Here is a 6,145-nt window from a genome sequence, read left to right as displayed (position 1 = left end):
AGTGCAAGGAAAGATTTTTACCTAGAAGTCATTCTGGGTGTTGTCAACAGAGTCTCAAGAAATGTTTTTTGTCACCTGTTTGCATTAACAGCACGGTGCTTGCTTTGGCAGAAACTTAAATTACAAAATCAGATGCATGTCTAATTAAATGACCATTCTACTGCTTTCTAAATATAGAAAAAAGAGTTTTGTGACTCCAGTAACTTCAGGAACCCTGGAAGGAAAAGCATTGTCCTACCATCCCCTTTCTCTCCAGCGAAAGCTAAACTCCTGAAATGCAAACTTTGACAAGGATTGTACGAAAAGCCTTGATAAGCTTTTTCTGTATAAAAATACATTAAGAGATTTTCTAAAGATTAAATTAACTCAATTAAATACATGGAAATGTATTATTTAGTCATGAAAGCTAAAAGAAGTGGTAAACTTGCTAAGCCCATAAATATGCAAGTTCTCATTTTCCCCTGAAGCCTGGTGGTTAACTTGCAGACAATCCTTTTATCTGCCATATTCACACACACTATTGAATTTTGCTTGATAGAATTTCACAGATTTTACTGTGATGATTATATATTTATTGGTTTATTATGGGTCTTTTTCCACCTTGCCAGAGGTACTTTATGCTGTCACCAGATACTCAGTGAGAAAATCAAAACACAGCTCATTTCTACCATTTAATAAGAATATATACAACACAGAAAAATGTTATTTTCTATAATGGTTTTAGTTGCAATGTTCCTGCATTAGTCTTTAAAAGATAACTTCTTGTTTAATTAATTTCGTTTTAGCACAAGGGAAGAATGCACATATTGAAACATTCTTTCTCTTAAAAGAACTCAGACAAAGAAAAGGAATCAAACCTGTTCTTAGGATAAACTGATCCATTCTCCTACTTTTATTTAGGAGAAAAAGAGTTATCTTTGCCTAGTTAACGCTTTTTTAAAAAAAAAAATCTTTAAAATGCTTAGATTCATTCACCAGAATATCACTAGAACAAATCAGAATTTGCTTCAACTGATAAATTCAAATTTACATGTATTACAACCTGCATTTGGACTGCTTTAAACTCTAAGGGTATTGCAAAGTTTGAGGGAAAACATATATGAACGTCAGCAATGGGTGCCCTATTTATCATTGCTGCAAGCTTGCAACCAAGTGGAAGAACAGAAGTCTGTTGGAAAGGTAACTGCAAGCCTGTTGTCTATCAGGGGAGAAGCCAGAGCACAGTTCTCAAAATAAGACACCCAGAAAAATCCCAGCAGCACTGCTATAAGTGTTTTTTTAAAGTTGAGTAGAATACAGAGAGGTTTATCCATAGAGGGCACGACACTTCTTGTGATGTCGCACACAGACGGTAGGATCCACTTACGAGGCAGCACTGCGTGGGTTCTGTGCAGACACTTCCAGATGAGCCGCTCTTTATAGTCAGAGAAGGAAAACAAAGCATTCCCAAAGGCGTGAGCTGTCTGGTCTGTTTTAGGTACTTACTGTAGATATGAGATGAAATGAACTCCAGATATGGCTGTGAAAGCAGGCTAGACAGCAAGATCAGCTTTTGGCTACAGGAAGTCAGGAGAGATGAATCCCACCACAAAAAATCTTCAGTGCTCCCATAAAAATAGTCTTCTGTAGCTTTTGCAAACTAAAGTCCAGCATCTGTGACAGCATTTGCCATCATGCCTGTCCATGCAACTCAGTTGTGATACGGCTGCTGCTAAGCGATGAGGAAAAGGACCCCTGCCATGGCAGGGCAGTGCTGGGGAGACAAGCCGCAGCTGCCGGCTCACGGCCAGCCCACTAGCACATGCTGGGGAGAGCAGCAGCAGCAGCACACGTCAGTGCTTCTCCACGAGCCACGGCATGGGCTGTTGTGTCAGCCACCAGCCCAACAACTGGCTGTACAGTGGCCTTGCCCACTGGGAACCTGTTCTGCAAGGCCCGTGGCAGCATGGAAAATCAGAAACAGGAGACCAGGTCACCGGCAAAGAAGTGTTTGTTGTGGCTGATGAAGTGTTGCTGCTTCCCGTGTCGCCCCATACCACCTGTCTGCGGCAGGCTGGTAGTGGCAAGTGGTCAGAGATGGGTGCAAGACACCCTGCAAATGGCCCCAGAACAGTTCTAGTGGAGGGAGCTGCCTCCCGAGCCCAGCCGGGTGCGGTGCTGTGCTGCATAGCACCACCAGCCATGTTCCCAAAGCAGGACACAATGTCCCTGATGCGGTGCGTCCAGCTGGCTACACATCAACACCCTCGGTGTGTTATGAACCGCATCAAAACGGGTGCAAGATATTCTGCAGCCGTGGACAAGTAAGGACATTCAGAGCACGTGGGTGCTCTGCCAGCTTCTTTCTTCAGGAGGTGATTTTGTGTGGCAGTCACTTCAGAAACCGCAGAAGTTTTAGTCTTGGCCTCCTGCCATGCGGAGGTAAAGCAGATGGCAGCTCCTGCTCAAGAGGCTGCTCAGTCAGAGCTGCATCTTGTCCATCAGCGGAGGAAGCATTGTCCAAGGGGAACCCACTGGCCATGGCTTTAGCTGTGCTTGGTTGCACTGATCGAGCTTTGCTGCCAAACCAAGCCCCAGCCCGAAGCGGCACAACCCCAAGTGCCAAGCCAGCAGCCGAAAGATCACATGGCGACGCCGTGTCAGGGCTGATGTGGCTGCAAGACCAAGGCTCAGAGAGCTCAGTCTGCAAGTCTCACCGTGGGTTTCCTCAGGAGTAAGTAGTAGGAGAGGGAAGAGGAGTGTGGATTCTGATAGATTGTTCCCTACTACTGCTGAAGCATGGAAGGACAAGATGTGAAAGAAGACGGGCGGAGAAAGTTAATCCTCTGCTTCAGAAAGAAAAAAGCTTTCAGAAGCATGATTTGTATGTAAGGTATTCAGTCTTTTTCTTGACACCAATTTTTCACCGCTGGAAATGTGCACAGAGGATTTGGGGTTGCTATACTAAGGCATCATGTGATATTATTTTAGTAATTCCACCTTCTTTAGGTCCCAAAGAGAATTCATCAAAGACAAAGACACAAGTGGTAAAATAATCTCTGAGTGCTCTTCTGTGAAAATTTTCGCAGTAAGGGAATTTTCTCCCCAAGGCTGGGGCCCCACTGAGTACTCATATGTAAAATCTCAATTAATAATAGCAGAGGAGGAGTGTTATTGATCTCTTCAAACTGTAAGACAGATATTACGTGTGTGCTCATATGGGAAACAATACTATTAACCTTGGAGGAACAGACCTAAAAAATATTTCAAGTCATATCATTTCTTGGTAAGATGGGCTGCATGTGCCTTTAAATTTAGATATAAATTGTGATTGAATTAATCAGTATTCTGAAAAAGAAAAGGGTATCTCAAAAAAAAAATCAAGTTTTTGTCAGTGTCCATGCACAACTTCCAGCCTGGATCCCCAACACATGCTGGATCAATGCTTTAACCTGAAGAAGGGAATTGTTGTTTAGAAGCACTCTACACTTACAAATAAAACATCACGGGATTTGGATAGCCCAAACAAACATACTGGGGATGCTTTCAAAGCTCCAAAGGAGAAGTCTAACCACCACTGACAACTTTCACAAGAGGGGTGCCTACCTTCAAAGTATGCCATTGGAAATCACCTTTTACAAGTAACTTCTCTGCAAGTTGTATTAAACATGGATCTAATAAACTCATGGGGAAATTTAGCTTCTAAAAACAGAAGTATGTATTAAAATAAAATAAACAAGCAACTCTACAGTGAAATACAACCCAAAAGAAGTCATCTTCAAATACGTTTGTACTGATGTATTTCTCAGGCCAAGATCTCTACTGACCTCTCTAAGCTCCAACTCAGAGTGGGAGCTACCGACTGCCTCTGGCAGCTCTGTGGGAGCGCAAAACGCACATGAGCAAGGAGGAGCAAGCCTGTCTGTCCCAGGGAGCAGGATCACGAAGTCTGGTTGTGCCTTCACAAGCAGAGCACCAGTGGAGAGAAACCCTCCACTCTTACGTAGTTAGCTCTAGGCACTTCCAATAATGCGCTTACGCAAGGAGTGCATTTTCGATCTCATCTCCCTGTGGATGATAACCTAAAGGCACAGAAGAAATTCCCTGCTGGCAAAACGAGTGCAAATCCCCTGAATTCCAGCGAATTTGACCATAGGGAGTACTCTTGTGAGCACTGTGATGGAGCTGCACCACCTTTGTCTATCAAAGTGGATAGTGTTTAAGTACTGGCTAGCTCTTCGATTCAAAAGTATAATAATAACTTCTGGTATTGCAAAGTAATTCTGAAATAGTTTTCACTCTGTCCTTGGTGGGAAGCGTAGGAGGAACATCTCATTACTGATTTGGTTGTACATTAGGAAGTTATAAACTTACCTTCACTTTAAATATGAAGAAACCTTGAAGTACTTTTATATGCGAGACTATTATTACTTATGCAGCTTCGGGGTTTTTTAACTACTAAATGATGTTTTAAAAGTCATTAAAGAAAACTTATAAACTTTGTGCATTTACTTAAAAAGTTCTAGATGCGTGAAGCTTCAAGGTAAACATTTCCTAATTGTTCCCCAGATCAGTATTTCTCCTTGCAGTTCTAAGGAAGGCTTCTTTTCTCACAGCTACTTTTTGAAACAATATTTTACATAGAGTTTTGTTTTTTAATGAAGTGATGCATGAAGGATTTTTTAAGCATTAGTTGCTGTAATTGGTTTTGAGGGAGTTGGGTTTTTACATGAGGACTACCTAAAGCAAACATGATGTGAACTATCACCAAAACTATTGTGCAGCGTAATCTCAGGCAAAAACAAAAGGGGAATTTCTTTCTTCTGCTAAGGAATGTAAAGATATCTTCCTCTACAATCTGTAAGAAAAGTCATAGAGACCATCAGTAATACAGTTTTAAACATTAGAAAGGCAGTATACTCACTATTTTGGTGCTCCACTCCAGGCAGCAGCACGGGGACCCATGTATCTTTTTTTTTATTATTGGCTTTGGAGGTTCTGAAAAGCAAAAATAGGAGTCCCTCAAACAAGTTTCTGACATTCAGTCACACCGGGCCAATGACAACACAGTTCACAAAAAAACAGTTCTTTGCTTTTTGTTTTGTAGATGGCACAAATTATAGAAAAATATCAAAGGTAAAAAATTCACACAGTCTCAAAATGTAGGAAGACCTCAGTTAAAGCAACACTGGTAGGCCTTTTTCAAGGTAATAAAGTAATATGCCAATCAAGAACCAGTTTTCAGAACAAAAGGATGTTCATTAGATGAACATCATACAAATTTTGTGCATTCTTGGGACAAATCATAACGTGCTCAGTACATAGGGAAGGTACAGGCTTCATTTAGGGAGCTTGACACAAGTCAATATCTGAAGAATGTAAAAACATCAAAGAGAAAAAAATAATATTAAATTGGATTAGAAACTCAATATTAAAAGAAAAAATGAACACAACAGGGCGTCTGTGACATACTGGGAGAAGTTCCAAGACAGTAAAATTAACAGAGTATAAAACTATCTCCAGAGACGTAATGGAACTCATGCCATCTATATTTTAAAATTAGACTTGACAAACACTAATAAATACGTGCCAAGAAATACTCTTTCACTGGTGGTAGAGAATGGAATTTATTCACTGTACTTAATTTGTAAACTCGGAAGCACTAAACAAACCCAATTAGGATTAGAATTAGAGGCCTAAATTGTTCCCATCTATCCATTATCTTCCCTGCCTCCGTCCTCCAGCAGGAGCACTTTATAAACAGGCAGTAGTTTAAATCCCCTTTGATAGCCCAGGGCTCCCCATTTGCAGTTTGTGGTGCAATTGTTAGACCCGAGCCAGATGCACCAGACGCTCTCCTTCCCGTCGTGGTGGCGATGCCAGGGACGCCAGCCACAGCACTCTGCTTATTGCCCTCCCTTTCTAGTTACCACAGGCAACACTCTTTTATCACAGATTGTTACTTGCCAGCTCAAAACTCTTGGGAAGCTGTTTTTCTCCTCAGGCAAAGCCCAGGTGGCACTGGAGCTCTGGATTATGGGATTATTCCAGCAGGCATTGCACTTGCTAAACATTATGCGCAGGGATTAATCCTTGGCTGTTGCCTGGCCACCTAAGGGCTGATTCCCACAGCAACTCCTATCTTCTGCCTGCTATCCTATAGTAC

Source organism: Opisthocomus hoazin, chromosome 1, assembly GCF_030867145.1.
Source record: "Opisthocomus hoazin isolate bOpiHoa1 chromosome 1, bOpiHoa1.hap1, whole genome shotgun sequence".
Lineage (NCBI taxonomy): Eukaryota > Metazoa > Chordata > Aves > Opisthocomiformes > Opisthocomidae > Opisthocomus > Opisthocomus hoazin.
Note: the sequence above shows the minus strand (reverse complement) of the source record.